The sequence below is a fragment of the Triturus cristatus genome, chromosome 12 (genome assembly GCF_964204655.1).
Source record: "Triturus cristatus chromosome 12, aTriCri1.1, whole genome shotgun sequence".
Lineage (NCBI taxonomy): Eukaryota > Metazoa > Chordata > Amphibia > Caudata > Salamandridae > Triturus > Triturus cristatus.
The window spans coordinates 124910826-124930333 of NC_140595.1; the positions used below are offsets into that span (position 1 = coordinate 124910826).

The 19508-nt window shown below is 46.8% G+C and overlaps 2 non-coding genes across 2 annotated transcripts; one reads left to right on the plus strand and one right to left on the minus strand.

Annotated features, from left to right (window-relative positions):
- Positions 1-1454: 1454 nt before the first annotated feature.
- Positions 1455-1530, plus strand: LOC146772852 (small nucleolar RNA SNORD83). The gene has a single exon (XR_014974834.1). It is a non-coding gene; the product is annotated as a small nucleolar RNA SNORD83 (small nucleolar RNA).
- Positions 1531-19008: 17478 nt separating this feature from the next.
- LOC146772853 (U6 spliceosomal RNA) lies at positions 19009-19114 on the minus strand. The gene has a single exon (XR_014974923.1). It is a non-coding gene; the product is annotated as a U6 spliceosomal RNA (small nuclear RNA).
- Positions 19115-19508: the final 394 nt, after the last annotated feature.

Sequence of the window (19508 nt, forward strand, 5' to 3'; positions counted from 1 at the left end):
GACACATTTTTCCGACTCAACATTATATTGAGTTAGACTCAAGGAATTGCATCAACCAATGCTTGAAATGCCTCCAGTCATGCTTTGCGAACTGTAACATGTTCACATGAAATTGCAATCCAAAGCATAATCTAAGACCCCAAGTGCTCCGTCCCAAAGAGTTATTAAAACAAAAGATTCAACATCCTACAAAATTGCGTATCCATCTTGGTCATATCATGTGTAGGTTTCTTTAGAGTTGTGGTTCTTAACCTGTGGTCTGCGGACACTGGGAAAACATCCAGTGCCCAGTCCGGCCCTGGCTGTGCAGATATGATTTTAAAAAAGTTTTTTTTTTTAAAGTCAGTATTTGTGACAACTTCCCATCAGCCTACCAAAGCATGAGCATAATTGTAGTAAATGTTCCTGAGGTAACCTGGAATGTATAGGCTTGTTCTAATAGTTCCATGTTTTTCAAATGTAATTATAATGTACAGTTTTTCACTCTATGTTCATATATTGAATGTGAGGATAGCTCCGCTCCCATTGCTTCAAGTAGTAACTCTTCATCTATTTCTTGAGCCCCACAACCCTTCCCCGCAGAATGGGTCTAGTTGTGCCCATGGTGTGTGGGCATGTATCTGTGTAGTTAAGAAGTGCCCTAAATCGACAATTAGTCTATGAAATGAGAAGACCAGTTTCCCACAAAATTCTCCTAAAAAAAAATTGGCATGTGCCTTTTGTCTCATCCAAATTCCTATGCACCAAATACTGGAATTTTCCGTAAAAATATTTGTATTCTGGTACTCAGATTTAATTGTGCATAAGACTTAAACTCCGAGACTTCTTCAGTTTTCTTGAATGGAAAAATACAACTTGAACATGGCCTTTTTAGGTCTCGGCTGCGAAAGGCTGCGCTTGCGCAGTCTCGCTCCGAGATTTAATGAGTTGGAGTGACTTTGAGAAGAGGGGCTTGCACCCGCCCCTCTTCTCTCCTGTTCTCCATTGGCTGGCCTCTTAAATGCTGGCCAGCCACTGGAGAAGAGGTCCAGTCACTCCGTTGAAGCCCCGTCCTTTTCGGATCGGGGGGCGTGTTTTTTGCGAGAAGTCTCAGGGAGGAGACAACAGCAAAACACGCCCCCAAATCCGAAAATGAGGCTCCCCTTCTCCGAGGCATTTTTGCTGTGCCTCGGAGAAAGGCGGTGGTGTCCCGGCGTTGCTCCCTCACCTGATCTCCTACTGTACGGCAGGAGCTCTGTGCTTGGCCGCTGAGGTGACTTGATGATTTTTCTTTCTTCAGACACTCGAAACCCTGACGGGGGCTTTGTTCCAGCGCCCCCCGGTGGTAGCTGCAGTGAAGAGACAGTTGAGAGTGAGGACGATCTATGAGAGCAGACTGCTCGAATACGACCCTGAGAGGAGACTGGGTGAGTGCACGGGGGGCACTTTGTGTGGTCGGCCTCGGAACCTGCAGAGCCACATGATGTGAGCTAGATTTCATCAGCACGCTGTGCGAGGATGACTTGTATCTATCACCCATGGCTGATGGCACTGCAGCGTGGCGGGACTGTGTGGCGTCTGCGAACCAATGCATCCTTTAGCACTGCGCATGTTCTGCGTGCAGGTCGATTTGGAACTCCGCTCCCCTCTACCCTCCCCAATTTAATTATAAAACAAGTAAACAACGCAGGGAATAGAATAGGGATGCAGAGCTTCGAATCAATGCTAATCCGCTTCCGGCGGTCCTAGAAGACTACATTTCCCAGAAGCCTCTTCTCCGGGTGCGTGACGTCTATCGTCCGCTCCGGCGCAGAGGTCTCGCGAGAGCGTCGGGCGTCGGGTCCGGGCCGCTTGTTGTTGGAGCCAAGATGGTGGCGCCGCAGCCCCCCCAGGCCGAGGCGGCCGAGCCTTGGTACGTGGCGCTCCTGGGCCTGGCCGAGCACTTCCGCACCTCCAGCCCGCCGAAGGTGAAGTTGCGCGTGCACTGCCTGCAGGCCGTGCTGGGGAGCAAGCCGGGACCGCGCCAGGAAGCTCGTACACACCTGCAGTTGGGCTCCGTGCTGCACCATCACACCAAGAACAGAGACCTGGCCAGGGGGCACCTGGAGAAGGCGGTAAGAGGAGGGGGAGGGCTGGGAGTGTCGGGAGAGGGCCACATTTCTAGGAGTATCAAATAGAGTGCCAAGAACTTGGAGGATTTGAGGGGGGAGTAATGCATACCCAGGAGGGGAGGTACATAAACAGGAGTACCTGGGAGAGGACCACAGACTGATGAGAGGAAGCAATGCACACCCAGGAGAGGAGGTACATAAACAGGAGTACCAGGGAGAGGGCCACAGACTGGTGAGAGATCAGAGGAAGTAATGCACACCCAGGAGAGGAGATGCATAAACAAACAGGAGTACCAGGGAGAGGGCCACAGACTGGTCAGAGTTGAGGGGGGGAGTAATGCACACCCAGGTGAGGAGATGCTTAAACAGGAGTACCAGGGAGAGGGCCACTGACTGGTGAGAGTTGAGGGGGGAGTAATGCACACCCAGGAGAGGAGATGTATAAACAGGAGTACCAGGGAGAGGGCCACTGACTGGTGTGAGTGATACATACACTTGAGAGGAGGTACAAAAACAGGAGTAGTACCGGGGAGAGGGCCACAGACTAGTAAGAGATGAGGTGTAGTCTGAGGTGCTGACCCATTACACATACAAGTGAGGGCTTGTCCCGAGGCGCAGCCAGGAGAGGAGGGCATAGGGCATGTCACTCGGGGGGGGGGGGGTAAGTAGACGTCATTCACAGTGCTGCACTAAAACAACAGGGAGCTGACCTGCCTTGCAACCTGTATGATACGGAGCTTTTGGCACAGTTAACAACAAGGATGGTTTGAGTTTCCATTGAGCCACAAACTCCATTTTACTACTACTCTCTTCTATTAACTAGTATTTGTAGAACATTCAGTGGGACTACACGCCTGTATTTGTCATGCAACCTTTTATTCTGCACAAGCCTTTCCCGGTTCACCAATTGTGTATAACTGTGGTATGGGCATTATTTTGTATTTTGCTGGAATGTGTATAACATTAGAATGTGGAATTGCATTTTTTTTCTTGATGAACGTTTAATTTGCATTTGCAAACACTCGAACGAGTTGTGCGTTTGGTACATATTTTCATGCTGATCATCATATTGTAATCGTCAGTTAGCGTACCCCTGTAAAACACTTCCTATTCTTTTGACACACTGTTATAATTATTATCACAGGTATAGCTAGAAGCGCTCTGGAATTATAAAAAAAATATATATTTCTCCAAGGGATGGAATGCTTCAGAGATCTACTTTTCCCTGAGAAAAAAAGTTCCACTTGTCCCTCTTGGTGCCTTGGAATAACATGACAAGTTATGGCAGTATACTTATTTCATCAGGGCTCATGTTTTATCCGGGATTGGTTCTAGCAAGGCTGGGTTTTTTGCCGCCTTCTGCAAATCTATATACATGTGCTGCAAGTAATTGGTAGTTCCATGTTTATAATGCAGTGTGACCCACGTAATTACTTTTTAAGGGTATTAACCAAATGCTCTCCAATCTCTTTCCAAATTGGAAAAGGTTGTAAATGTACGTCTACAGAGGCAGTAGTTTAGTTGTTTTCATGATGAGGAAAGGGGGTGTAGGGATAATGAATATGCAGTTGATTGACAGATTTTCACATGAGCACGTGTAACTCTGTGTTTTTGCTAATGTGAAAATGGAAATACTAAAGTTACCTAGGAGTAAGGTTTTCCGGCATTATCTGTGAATTTCTGAATGTCATAAACATTTCACAGAATGTTGCTCATAATGCTTTGACGTCAATTCTCCATTACTTGTTTACAATATTTATCTGTGTGTGGGTGCAAATGCAATAGGTCTCGCATTTGAGAGTGATTAAACTATTGACATTGTAAATAACAATGCAGTTTCTTTAAATGTTTTAAAAACAAAAACATAAAAATGTCATGAGCAATGCCAATAGCTCTAACTTTACCAATGCCGAGACCATTGCATTGTAAATGCTTGTTATGTAATGGAGCCATAGAAAATTGCTGAAAGATTTTGAAAGCTAGGCATTGAATCAATTGCAATTGTTGTACTTGAAAACATATAGCATATTGTTGTATTTACTAATGCACAGGTGCATTTTGTGAGAGTCTTTGTAAAGCCAATTTCGTCAAAATATGGGCTGCTGGAGGTTTAGGCTATTTGCCAGTGGTGAAAAATATAACGACAGCTAAAAATAAAGCAGTGAGAGGATGGTGTCAGGCCGGTGGATATTTGAAACTTGCGCTGATCCGGGAATCAGACCCCTGCAGATAGCTGTAATAATGAGAAATATTTGTAAGTCACACAGGGAAGTGGATGAGACGGTGTTCACATGTCAGTACAGGGCTGCGTAAGCCCTTGGGCAGCATACGCATGATTAGCTAACGATGATATCATGGCTGACCCCGCCCACTGGCACATCTCCACCAATGGCAGTCAGCTCAGTACTGTTTACCTTCCCGCCCTTCTTTCCGATGCATTGCCATTTGTAAGGTGATAGACCACACACCTATGGCGGTTATGTAACTGCGCGTGTCTAGACTCCTGTGACACGGTTGAAGGTGCGGCACCTTCACGCGCATGCTCAGTCCACGCTTGTCTGACGGCCTCCAAACCAGCCATTTGCTCACGCAGACATGAAGCTGCTGTTAATGTCTACACCGTCAGTTTAGTCTAAATAATACAATAGCCAAGCTTGTGACTAGGCCCGCGGTAAAGAACAGCATACAACGCTTTAAGTCCAAAGTTTGGAACCTAATTATGCTCACTTCATTTCCGTCCTTCTAAATTTGAAACTATAATTGAAGTTGAGTCAATTGCCATGCGATATCAGAGATCAATCACTTGCGTGAGCTGGAACACCATTGAACATCATATATATATATTTTTTTTTTATGGGCCTCAACAGGTTTGAGCAGTCTGTTTGCCAAAGACCTCCCGCCGACCATACCAAGTAAGTACAGTGGCCTTTGTACCGGTCCATTGCTTAACACTGGTTTGCTTTCTTGTCACTCTCATTTGCTTGCTTCTTATTCAGTGGCTTTTCTTTACTCTGTTTGTTCCTTCCTTAAGGAGTATCCTCTTTACCATCCCGGATGTCTCCTTTTGGCTGAATGAGCTATGTCCTTGCACTACTCACATTGAGGAGAACAACTTTTTTATTGGATATTGGCATTCCTTGGGAGTGTATCCGAACCCACTATGCTGCTCCCTCCTCCCGACATTCTGCTCATTTCTTCCCACACCTTGGATTTTCCTTTTGATTGCATTACTTACTGGCTTCAACCAATCAATGCTTCCTGACCCACTCACCATGGCATCCTCCAACCCACTCCCCTCTCCCGCTCCTCCGTTGTACCCCCCCACTCCTCGTGATCCTAAAAAAACATTTATTTTTGTTTTTTTCAAAGGGTCTGCAGTGGGCGTTTGGTGCCGGGTCTCTACATTTAAAAAGAAATTGTTTTCACACAAGTAAAACATTTTATTTTTTCATTTACTGCTCTAAATGGCGTCCACCATCTTGGAACTATAAATTAAAACAACAAATTTGCACCCAAGTCGGTCTGTAGGCACAAGTATGTTCCAATTAATCAATGTTTATTAAGCACGACTACTCAAGGCACTGAGGGGGAGGGGCTGCAGGTCCTGATGGATCCTGAGGTTCAGTCGAAGATCCCGGTCTTGAAATCCTTCCTGAATTGGGTCAGCGACGGGGATAGCCTGAGGTAGATAGGCAGGGTGTTCCAGGTTTTCACGGTGAAGTAGGAGAAGGATCTTCCTCTGGTCCTGGTCTTGCAGATTCGAGGGATGGTGGCAAGGGCCAGTTTGGCGGATCAGAGGTATCTGGTGAGTACGTGGAATGAGAGGCATTGGTTCAGATATTCTGGTCCGGCGTCGTGTAGGGCTTATAGGCGTGTGGGAGGAGCTTGACCGTTGCTCTTTTGTTGACTGGGAGCCAGAGGAGTTCTCGTAGGTGCATACATTAGTGCACATGCATGGGCTTTGTAGGCGTGTGTGAGGAGCTTGACCGTTGCTCAATTGTTCACTGGGAGCCAGAGGTGGTCTCGTAGGTGCATACATTATCACACATGCGCATGTATATAGTGTTACCTAGATGTCAGCAGCGTCATTCTGCCTATGCTCGCATGCCCGAGTTTGTGTCATTGCACATTTTTCCTTTTGCATTTATTTTTGATGATGCTTCACAGCATCGCTAAAGGCAATGGCGAAGCTGATAGGTCAAAAAGGTTACACCTTTTGGTTTTGTCAGTGCTTGTTATTAATAAACCAATCAGTGGATTGAAGGGGGCAAGAGTTCAGAGGCACTGGTATAAAAAAAAAAGTCAATTGACCTATATCCGAAGATATAAGGAGAGTAACCAGCCTTGCTTATGCCCTCTAGTGACGTCAAGCTCTTGGGTCTTTGGAAGACCCCACTGAAAGTACTGTCATGTAGCAAAGGTATTTTAGCCTATCATATATGCAGGCAGGGTATTACTATAAGGAAGTGGTGAGCTATCAATGAATGGAGTGTCATAAGGAGTTCCTGGGATGTTATGTCCATAAATTGCATGGAAACCTCATTGGGGCATCCCAACGATTTCAAACTGGGATGCTCCCCACAGCTCCCCTCTCCTCAACTCTTTCCTCAATTGCTGTCACCAAAACAGCATTTTTTGCACACCCCTCTCTCAGATACTGATTTATTTTATTTTAATTTTATTTAAAGTTTTATAGAGCACATACTTGACTCGTTAGGGTGTCAGAATGCTTTATAGGGGTAACACGTTATATACAAGTTTGACACAGGCAATAAACATAGATAGGGATAGAAGAAAGTGTCTACATTGGGGCATAACAGGGTATATCCAATATTCAGAGCAGCGACATGTGAGCAATATGCAGGTTGCTTCAAGTTGTTTGTTTCTTTCTCCATGCTACTTCTTCCTGATCTGTGGTTCCTTCCCTCATTCCCTCTCACGTACGCAGCCTCCATGTGACTCTTCCTCACTCCCTTCTGCTACTTTCCTTTGCTTTCCAGCCCTCTCTATTGTTCTTATGTGGCCACTTGTATTTTGTCTTCAACAGCAGAGGCATTTAACCCCTTAGCTGCTACGGCTTTTCCCACCCCAATTATGAGTGCTTTTCTTTGATGTGTGTGGAGCACTTCATTCTTGACAATTCATTTTTTTCCACAAAAGGTATCCAAGTCTATTATGAGTAGTTTCCTTCCCACAAATTGTGGATGCTAAAGGTACCCATGGTTTGTGGATTGTTGGGAAGGAAACTGAGATAATAGCCAAAATTCAGAAACATTGTTTGAGAAATCGGAAAAAGATGCTGTAGAAGGAAGCATATTTTTTTTCTAAAGAATGGCACCACAACAGGTCTTTCTTTTTTCCCCTTTTTGCGCTCTATTGATTTTTTTGCTTGCCTTGGCTCGTGTATCCACACAGCCCCCGCTTCAGGATGCTGCACTTCATGGTTCCAACCGCATTTACATTTCCCAACCAGTTGCGTGTGTTTCCATGTGTGCCATGCCTACAACCCACTGCCCTGGCATAGGTAAGCCACCCCTCTAGCTGGGTGCACTATACCAGTGGTGAGGGTACAGTGCATGAGACCTTTACCCCAACAGTGTCTAAACCAATTCTTAGACATTGTAAGTGCAGTAATGCCATTAAGAGTGTATGTTGCTGGGAGTTTGTCATTACGAACTTCACAGTATCATAATGGCTTTACTGAAAACTAGGAAGTTATAAAACTTCTCAGCACATTAAACCCACACTGATGCCAGTGTGGGATTTAATGAAAATTGCACTCAGAGGGCATCTTAGCGATGCCCCCTAAAAAACAACCTAACTCTAGTGTCCTGGCTGAGTGACTGCTTTCAGCTGCCACCACCAGACATGTTTCTAGACCCCAGGGTCGATAGCCTGCTGCTCTCGGGGGTCTGAAACAATGTACAACCTGGAACGAGGTGCCAAGCTTCCTCCCCAAGGATGGGCAGGGTCCACAAAGGGGAAGCTTTAAAGGCTTGCCGCCTTTGTGAACTACTCCTGCCATTTGCTGCTTTCAGACACTGGCCCCCACCGGTTCTGACCTCCACTTTGGGTGGGAGAACCAGCGGGAAAACCAAGTGAGGAAGGGAGGTGTGCCCACCTTTGCCAACCCCACCCCTCAGGTGGGGGAGGCGAGGTGAAGCACAACTCTCAGTCCCTGCCATCTTGCAGATAGGGGGACCCAGCCAACCAGAGAGAGGCATATGCCCCTCCTCCCACAAGAGGGTGGCATAATAGGGGATGTACGCAGCGCAAAGAAGGGACCCATTGGTCCTGACCTGTACCTACCTGTAACACACCTAAATTTAGTATTTAGGAGCCACCCTGAACCTTGCCTCCTCAGACAAGAACAGACCAGAAGAAGAAGAACCGAAGGAAGCCATGCAGAACTAAGAAGAGGAGGAAGCCCACTGACTTGTCCCCAGCCCTACTGGCCTGTCCCCACCTCGAACCTGCTCCAGCGAAATCCCGGTGTGTCATGCAGCCAGCAGCTCCCAAGAACCCGGAGGATCTGCCCTGCCTTCCCAAACCAAGACTTTGTCTCCTGTGAGCACCGGATTCGCTCATCCACAGACTCTGGCTCCGGCCAAATCCGCACCACTCTGCTCCCAAATGCCCCCGGCCCGAGTTTGAGTGGCCCAACACCACGAGGAGGTCTCCCCGGCGATCCTAACCTGAGATCTGGTGATCTCTGACCTGGCTCGAATCTCCAATCAACGCCTGCTGCCCCTTTCTGGAAGATCCCCGCGACCGAAGCTGGTAAGGAAAACTCAACGCCTAAAAACACCCCTGTACCTGACGTCCCACGGCCTTGTGTGTCCCAACCAATGGTGTCCCAGCATCCCCTGCATTTCAACCTACCTCTCCAACCGGAGGTCACCTTCAGAAGATCTTCGTCTCCGAGCCTGCAGTGTTTGTTGCAACCGAAGAATCCCAATTTAAATCAACAGGGCACCCAACACCAAAACAGCACCCTGCACCCAGCCGCCTCTGTGCCACTGCGGATGCACCTTGTGTGCTAACTCTGATCCCCTTTGCCCTGAGCCTAACACCAGGAGCTTTGCTCCCACAACCTTGTGGTCTGCTATGAGCAGCCACCAACCAGAGATCCCCTATCCCCCATTGGATAACATTGGGCCTCAGCACTCTGCACCTGGCCACCCTAGTGTCACTGAGGATGCTTTGAGAGTGCATTCTCGACCCTGTGGGAACCCTGGTCCTTACCCCAGAAACCTATCTCACACAACCAAATACTTACCTGTAAACCGATAACTTCATTTCCTCCCATAGGATTGCATTGACTGCTTTTCTTTGAAAATTCTTCTAAGTGTGGAGTTGGTTTTTATGAAAACTTGACAAACTGCAAATGTACCAAAAGTGACATACTTACCTTTTGTCTAGGAAATGTCTCAGTGTGATAGCTAGGCATATCACACTGATTAGCAAAAGTGACATAAAAAGTAATCCCAGAAGTAACGTGTACTGTAATCTTCAAAGTAACTAAAAAGTAATTCTAATTATTGACTTACCTGTAAATCAACCAACTGCATTTGAACCTGCATTCAACTGTAAAATATTGTATAAGTATTGCAAAGTATTATTTCACTCATGTGCACCAGGCCTGGCTTGGTTCTAGAAATAAAATAACTAAATAATATTTTTAAACAAACAAATTGGTCTGAGTTCAGTCTTTGAATGTGTGACATAATTTCTTGCATGAGTGTGTACAACAAATGCTTAACACTACCCTCTGATAAAGCCTTACTGCTCACCCCCCCTACCACAAATAGAGAGTATGGTGCTATCTACTTTTACCTCTGCTTAGATTTCGGTTCTACTGGACTCTGTGCACACTATACCTTACTTTGGTATAGTATATAGAGAGCCAGCTTCCTACACTATGAACTCATACAAGGCTTTGTAGCTTTGAACAGCACTTCGATCAGAAGATAAACAATAATGATACAACTGAACATGTACTAACTCAAGTGATTGGTGCGATTAGGGAAACAATAAAAGAGAGTTGTGAACATTTACTACTACACAGTTAAACTTTGTTAATCTGGCAAAAATAAGAAGGGGAGCTATGCAAAACTGCGTACAGGTGTTTGTGTACAATACAGCATTATCCATGATGGTGTGATCCTTTCAGAACACATCTCCGGGATGAGTTTGAATTTGTATGCATACTGATCACACCCTTGAGTACTGCTCTTGGCAATCTCTGCTCAGAAACTCACACATTTTGGGTAATTTGTGTGTGTGTGCAGCGTAAACTGCACGCTGCACTTCACCCTCCTCCAAGCTAAATAACTTGTGAGTAAGATGAATACAGCATTGCAGGGAGCCTTGTGACTGTGTGGCAGGCCAACAATTACACCCCAATGCAGCCATCATCCAGTAGAAACATTGTTTGTTAAAAACCCTGGAGATAGCTTTGTAATAACTGAAAGCAAGTTCTTCTATGAGTGGTCAGATTCCTAGGGAAGGGTGTGTTGATAGCCCTAGGAAGCAAAAAACACTTGATGGCCCTAGCCATATAGTGTTGTTTAATACTAGACAAAAAACATTGAGTGCATTACCATATATTTTTTTGCCCAACGTTTTTTTTCCTCAGGGCATACATTGCGCACTTTCCCAAAAGTAGTTTATTTGTTATGTGGATTTGTCATAAAAACTTCACATTTCGCCCATGAACACAACATTGAAATTAGTTTAGATGGAATGACTTACAGACCTTTGGATTGACATGTGGCAGTGCAAAACATTTTTTGTAGTCAATCATTTTTGTCACAAAATGGGCATTATTTACATATAGTTGCATACATCTATGCATCATAGACTGGCTATAACTGGTGACTTACTTTCTGAGACTCACAAAATCCCAACAAGCACCCAGAGTAAACTATGAAAATATTATATTTCTAGACATACTTTGCTGCCCCCTAGTCATGCTCCTGCAATCTTCCTGCAGGCAGATATTCTGCTCAGTCAGTGGTACAGGAAGCATATGTTTATTTTTCCCATTTTGTTCTCCAAATGGAAAGCTTTTCCCATGTAGAGAAATCAGTTTCTCTGCACCTGTTAAGTAGGGATAAGCGACCTAATGTATTTTCCCCTGAACCTGTCACTAAGACTGAGAGTAAATTTCAAGAAAAGCACTTAGGGCATCTTGAGTGAAAAATAAATGTGAAGGCATACTTTGTGTTCCAAAGTCACTTTAGGTACGAGAACTATAGTGCAATATACACAACACGCTGTACACCACCCAAATCTACTCTATACCCCTGCACCACACTCTATACAACTTAACAACACTCTACTGCACTAAAGAATGATGCTCCTCTTTCTAGCAATCAACTCCACTGAAACAACACGCCCCACCACTATACAAAACTATACTCCCCATATTACATAACACTACACACCACTCCATAACATACCATACCACTCACCTCAACTCTACATCACTATACTACACACCACTACATAAAACTACACTCTTCTCTAATTTACAAGCCTTCACTGAACACCCCTTCACATCAAAAGCATTTAGCCATACTACATAGCAACAACACAAACCTACAACAAACAACAGCAACAAAAACTGGCAAAGTCACAACAAGCACAGTTATCAACTGTCCAAACCTTATACATTAGTCGGTAACAGAAATGCTTATAACAATTATAACTGTTCAGATTGCTGGACAGCAGCCACACTCCTCTACAACATAACTTTAACACATTGCAAAGCCAATAGCTCTAGCTAAACACTTAAAAGGTCCCAAAGGTGAGACCTATTGGCTATGCCAATGCTTGTTATATGCGTAGTCAGGTTTACACAGTCACATGCCTAGCTACATATGGTTTAGTGTGAGAACATCTATATTTATACCATAGCAGTACGATAAGTCACTGCATTCTGGACAGTCTTTACCGTCTGAATTATGGAGCAACTACTCCTTTTACAATGCCGCCCTCTTGTGTATATCCTGAGAATTACACATTAATCGTTTACATTTTTTTTAAAGTAATCTGCCGGCAAAACTCTTTTAAACTAAATGTGAGTCTGCACAGTTCATGATTTCGGAGACACGCCCCAATCCAGAAATAATAAACAGAGAGCCGATACTCCAATCAACTCATTCTCTTCCTTCCTTCCTACCTTGAAATAAATCCCTTCATGTATTTAAAAGGCCTCTGGCCCACTAGAATCAGTCCATCATAAAACGTTATTCCTTTTTTTCCAAACCATGAAAGTTTACAAAGAAGAGATCAGTAATTAAAATACTCTTGTACAAATTCAGTCAACTTTGGTCATGAGATTCTACATTTAAAATTAACTATTTAGCATTAAAAAACATTGATAATAAAAACAGTCTAAATGCATAGCCTCCACAAAACAATCACACAGACCCCAATAGCTGAAAGTCTCTCTTATTGTAAAAACAAAGTGCTTTGTGCATTAAAAAGAAACTGGACACGTTTCTCATCACAGTAATTAATCCTAATAAAAATTGTCACATAATAGTCAACCAGGTCATCCAAGACGTATTAGCGTACCAGGTAAAAAAGTCAGTCTAAGTCACAAACTTCTGTCGCCTGAACTAAACATTCAGTAAAAAATGGTTTACAGCAAATAGAACAGGATTAGATGTATACGTTTTTAGGATCCTGTAAGCAACCCAATAATGCCTGACTGCCAAATTCAACCGTATTGGTCAAATCCACTTCCTTCTGGAAATACGGTTTTCGGTACAGAACAACAGAATATGTTCCTCTGTCTTTGGGGCTAGGCCACATGCAGAACACATACCTGAAACCTGATCATTGGCCCAGGTGCTAAAAGACCTCACTGGTAGATAGCTAAAGCAGAATCTCACATACAAACTTTTCACTAGTGGTGGCTGTGAGAAGTTGACCTGGTATATGCTGTCCACTAATTAAAGTGGGCACCTTGCACCAGCCCAAATGGCCCTTATGATGTATGAGGTCAAAGATAACCTTTAGAAAGCTATCCTAGTGGTAGCTGTGGAGAGCAGTCTTTAGGCGTAATCTTTTAAGGAATGTAAAGCAGCTTGTTTTACCAGAATATCACCTTTAGTATTAACTAAATGAAAGGAGAACCACACAGTAGTTATAAAAATATGTATTTATTTATGTAACACTCTCTAGTATCCTCTACATGAGGATACAACACAAAGCACACAATACTTTAGCAAAGAAACAGTTGTAAGTAGCACAATACACAGTGGGCTCCAGGGGGAGACCAAACCATATACTAACATTGTGGTATAAAAACCACGTCTGGAGCCGAGACAGTGTCTAGGGCACGGAGAATCGATGAGACCCCAAGGAACCACCCCAGGGGAGTAGAAAGGGACCCCACGGAGGACGGGTGCAGTGTGCTAACACGACCGCGGGCTCCGTACAATTCTATGGGGAAGTGGTGGTTACAAAGTTTAAGGACCCTTCTCGGTGGACTTCGAGGAAGCCCTTTGGAACTTAGGAGGTTGGAGAGCAACCCCACCCGTGGATACCGTGGTACCCGAGTTAACTATCCCAGAGGAGCCGGGTGCATAGGCCTGGAGTGGTGATGGAAACTGCCGTCAATCTCAATGGAGGGCTGGGAAGAAGAGCTGCTGCCGGGAAGGAAGAAAGAGTCCGTAGGAATAAAAGGTGGATTCGTGATGGAAGGAACCTGAAAGCAGAGGGGACAGAGTCTGGGTCACTTCAGGGTGACCAGGGGCTCGGTAGACGGATGCCCACCATTGTCGCGTGCTTCAGGGGCAAAGAAGGGATGCTTGACCCTGCTGCCACGAGGTCCAGGAAACATCGAGGACAACCAGGAGCCAGATGTGAGCAGTCCCACGAAGGATGTCAAGTGCTGAGGGGTCAGTGTCCGGCTGGTGCACGAACAAGCCTTGGCAACAGCAACCCACGCAGGAAGGTCAAGCAGGTTACGGTGTGGACGAGCAAAGTCCAGGGGACTCACCAAGCAATGGGGAGTCAGGGCATATCTGGAGCAACCATGAAAGCCCAATAGAAATCAAGATAACCCTCAATAGTACCCACAGGCCGAATGACCAGGATTCGCGATTGGACCTCGAGCAAGATCACTAAGTACCAGCCCACGGAGTACTCGGTGCGAGGAGGCCGGAGTTCTTTGGTGGAAATGCTGCTCGGGGTTAGGACTACACGTAGTCCAATGCACAAGCTCAGAAATTGGCAACAAGCATATGCACTTGCACAGGGGTTTGGGTTATACGGTCCCCACGAGGGATACTGGCCTCAAACTTGGTGAGAGGGCAGATCGACCTCAAGGAGCTTCGGAACCCACCTCCTGTGTTGCTGGAGCCTTTGGAGTACGCAGGAGCTCAGGATCAGCAGACCGGTCAGTTGCGTTACGGTGCCTGCGAATGCAGGGGAGTGACTCCTTCACCCCAAGGGAGATTCTTCAGTTGTCCTTAGTGCTCCATAGGCCCTGCACGGAGCCTGTATGGTGCAAGGGCACAGATGATGCTTTGCACGGAGAGGGAGACGAAGTCGGGCCCAGTCGAAGTCCAGCGAAGTCCAGAGTGTCCAGATGGTCGAAGGCCAGTGGTTTTTTGTTGCAGAATCTTGTCCACATAAAATCTAGAGTCTTACAGTCAGGTAAGCCCTTATGTACCCACGGGAGTGGGTTGGACAGATTTGGGGGAAACCTCCTAGGGGAGGGTCAGGACAGAGGGGTGGCTACACCCATGTCCTTTGTCCAGTTTCGTGCCAGAGCAGGAGCCAATGGCTCCCAGAACTGGTTTGAGCTGGACTATGCACAGGGACACCAAATGTGGCCCAAGTGCAGACTTTCAGGCACTCTCAGAGTGCACCCACCCAGCCCCAATACACTAAATCCTGTCTGTGAGATGGTCACACCTCCCTGTGACAGGATGCCTATTGTGCTGCCTTCCTCTGCTCAAGCTTGGCTCAGCAGCAGGAGGGCAGAAATGTGTTTCTGGTCGGCAGCATCCATTTTGTGCTGACTGGGTCGAGAAGGCTGGCACCGGAAAGACCAGTGACCCCACAAAGCTTGCTTCAGAAGGGTGGAATCATACCTCCACACCGTTTACCGGTGTGGAGGTACGATTCCAATGTGTTTGATACCAAACACGACATGTTTTATTTTAGCCGTTTGAGATAGCATTTAACGCAAGGTTATAATGCACCTCTACCTAAATGTCTGGCTGAGTCACAGACAACCGATGAGAATGGTCTCCGAAGGCTTCAGAGGGGCTCTGCTCATGCAGGGGCACCCTCTCATGTAAAACCCAGCACCCTGCCTTCAGGATTGTTAAGGCCTGCTATAGGGGTGACTTACAAGTTCTAAGTGTAGTGACCGATAGATATAGTGAACCTATATCTAAAGTAAGTGTTGCAAGCACCAGCTTACACAGGGTGCAATGGCAGACCTGTAGTTCCATTTTGCATGGCCTCTCATGGGTGGCATAATACATGCTTCAGCCCATGGCAGGCCTCTAGGGTACCTATGCCCTGGGTACATGTGTACCATATACTGGGGACTGATAAGGGTACCCCAGTATTCAATCTGGAGTGTGCCAAAGTACAAGGCATAATGTTTTAAGGAGAAAGCAGATAGACTGAGGTCCTGATTAGTAGGATCCCTGTCAGACTAGTCAAAACAGTGTAACATCAAACAAAAAGTGGGGGTAACTATAAGAAGCAGATCTTACTTTCTTACACCCCCCCCCCCCAACATAAGGAGATGAGACTAACCTTGCCCAGTTGAGTCTTCATTTTCTAGGTGGAAATATCTGGAGAATCCATCTCCATTGGTTTACTCCCAGGTCTATGTTCCACTGTATAGTCCATCCCCTGTAGGAATATGGACCACCTCAAAAGTTTGGGATTTTCACCCTACATCTGTTTTCGCCATAAGAGGGGCTTATGGTCTGTCTGAACAATGAAGTGAGTGCCAAACAAGTATGGCCTCAACTTCTTCAGAGCCCAAACCGCAGCAAAGACTTCCCTCTCAATGGCTGACCAACGTTTCTCTCTGGGGGTCAACCTTCTGCTGATAAAAGCTATTGGTTGATCCTGACCCTCTGCATTAAGTTGTGACAACTCAGCCCCTACCTCCAACTCAGATGCATCTGTTTGGACAATGAATTGTTTGGAATAGTCAGGAATTTGCAGAATGGGAGTAGTGCACATGGCCTGCTTGAGATCATCAAATGCCTTTTGACAGCTAACTGTCCACTGAACTTTCTGGGCATTCTTTTAGATGTGAGATCATTTAAGGGAGTCACTATGGACCCATAGCCCCTAACAAATCTTCTGTAGTACCCAGTCAGGCCCAAAAAAGCTCTGACCTGAGTCTGTGTAGTGGGAGCAACCCAGTCCATTACGGTCTGGATGTTGCTCTGCAATGGTTGAACTTGGCCTCCACCCACAAGGTCACTTTGTAGTTGTTGCAGAAGAGGTGTATAATTTTCCCTATATAATCCACCTATAGTAGCTGTAATCCTCGCCCCCAAATATGTAATGTTGTGTTTAGCCCATTGAAAATGGAAATCTCTATCCCAGAAGGAGTTTATCCCTCCTTCTGAGAGTGGAAGATTTAAAATAAAGGACTTAGAGAGATTAACCCGGAATCCAGCCATTTTCTCAATGGCTTGGAGATCTTCCTACAGGGCTGTTAACGAAGTGTGTGGATCTGTTAGTGTTAGGAGCACGTTGTCTGTGCATAGTGAAGTGTTATGCTCTTCTGAGCCAAACTGTATACCCTTGACCCCTAGTGTTGCTCTTATACTGGCCGCAAAGGTCTCTATACTGAAGGCAAACAGTGAGGGCGATAAGGGACACCCCTGTCTTGTCCCTCTACCCAAATTGAAAGTGTCTGAGCTGACTCCATTAACTACTACTTTGGACCGTGGTTACTTATAGTTGGCTTTAATCATATTAAGAAACGTCTCACAAAATCCAAATTGCTTTAACGTCTGGAAGAGAAAAGGCCATGCCGCTCTATCAAATGCCTTTTCGGCGTCAAGCCCCTGCAAAATTGCCGGGATCCAACGCTTTGAGGCCTTCTCCACTAAGTTGAGAACCCTTCTAATATTATCGTGTGTTTGATGTCCTTTAATGAACCCTGATTGATCGGGGTGTATCAGTCCGGGCATCAAGATTTCCAGTCTGGTCGGCAGTATTTTAGAATATAGCTTGGTATCTAGGTTTAAAAGTGCTATCGGCCGGGGGGCGTGGCCAAGGAGCCGAGAATGGCAGACCTGTGAGCTCGGAGCTCTCCGCGGGTCCTTTAATTATCAGCATAACCCTGTGATGCTCGGGACCGGAGAGCACCTCAACTTTAGCCTAAAGGCGCTGGCACACTGAAAGTTAGTCCCGGTGTTCGCGCCTGTCCCCGGTGCGGTGGTGGAGAGTCCGTATCCCTGTTGGCTGCCGGCACCCGCAGCAGGCAAGATGGAGGCCCAGGGCTGACCGGCAGAGAAGACCGGTGTGGAACCAGGGCCTTCCTGGATCTTGGGCTCAGTTTGAGGGTTTCTGGATGGCGGTTCGAAAAAACCTGCAGAAACAGCGGGGTCCCAGCGAAATTAGGAGGTGGCAGCGGCACAGCGATGAAGTGGTGAGCGCACTGCACTGCGGCCATCTGTAGCAAAGAGCGGCATGCTGTTGGAGCCCAGTCGGGGCTCGTGGCTTGAGGCGAAGGCCTCGCTGTCGCACCGATTAATGAGGGAGTACCTGCTGACAGAGAAAAGGGAAGGGCGGCCATTTGGGCTGGATGTTGCAACGTGGTGCCATTGTCGGGGCCCGTAAATAGAAAAGGCAGGACCGCTGCTAGGGCTGTGGCCCCCCTGAGACAGAGGGCTGCCTAGGGGCCTCACGGAGACTTAGAACTGGCCCTGTGGAGTCTTGATGACAGTGCTGACCTTGCCCATGGGTGTGAGGCTGCAGCCGATCTAGAAGACTACCCGCGCCTGGGGGCTCCAGAGAGGCCAGAGTGCCATATCCCCGCTCCCCTCAGGGCTTGTTAGAGAAGCCCTGTCGCCCATCAGGACTGATACGGTGGGATAGTGGGTGCTGAAACTGTGCTGACGGGTGGTTGAGTCCCTGGGAGTTTGCGGTGCGGACCCTTCTCGCCTTGATTGGGTCAATGGCTCTGGATCCCCGTGGGTCACCCCATGGAGGTCAGGGACAGCACAGTGGGGGCGCACCCCTGGACCTCCTGTAGAAGTGGTTGGAGGCGGATTACTGCCCAAGAAGGAAGGTAAAGATTGCCCTGGGCTCCCGAGTCGGCAGAGGCTGGGGCGATGCCCTGTGATCTGGACAGCGACACCCGGACCAGTGAGGTGCTGGGACCCCACGGGATGCCATAGACCTCATTCACGGAGCAACCAGCAGAGCTTCAGAGCTAGTGGCTGGGCTGCCCTGCCTTCCCTGGTGAGACCCCTTGACTGGGGGACCTGTCCGGCGCCATAGGAAAACCTCAAGGTCGGCAAACTGGGGCTTCGCACGACCCGGACGATAGTGCTCCAGAGCAAACGTGGACTGCCCTATAGGACCCAGTGTAGCTGCATGTCACGTGCAGGCGTAGGTAGAGTGGGAAAACACCGTAGTACGCACTGTTGAATGTAAAAGGAGGAATGAAGTGTGCATAATATAAAACTACATCTCTCATGCAAGGGAGTACTTTGTAGTCCTACCTCTTTCTCACTACTTAATTATTATTATTAGTGGTATTTGTAGAGCGTGCGGCTACCTCCAACGGAGGTGTCCCGGCGTTAGCAGCATGAGCAGTGAATGTAGCCAGGGGGCTAAAATTGCTAGGTCAGGTCGAACAGCCACGTTTTCAGTGCTTTCCTGAAAATGCGTTCCGATTTGGACTTAAAATATGGAACGCTTCACGAATTTGCGTGACATCCTAGCGCAGTGGCCATGCTAATCTTCTCTGTATGGTTCCAATTTTAGTATATGTGCCGCCGAATCACCACTCACGTACAGCCCGGTGCTTGTCACCTGATATCCCTCGTCTTCCCCAGAAGGCTGCTGCGCTTGCTGCTACAGCTTCTGCCTGGAGAAATAGAGCCCACGTCTCATCTTTACCTCAGCCGTTAATTCCTGGAATTTAGCGAGAGACTGTCTCGAGCCTGTTTCTGTTCGCTCGCGCTGGAGCGCATTTACATTTCCCCTGTCTTCTGGCCTCATTTTTGGAACTCGCGCTGGAGCGCTATTACGAGCCTCGATTAGGCTCAGTACATTTTCGAAGTGTCTTTTTTAAATCATCGCGTTCCCACATTTTTGTGAACTCGCGCTGGAGCGCGATTATGAGTCGAGGTAGGCTCAGACAATCCTTCAAGAGCCGTTGAGTGACTCGGAGTGTTCTTT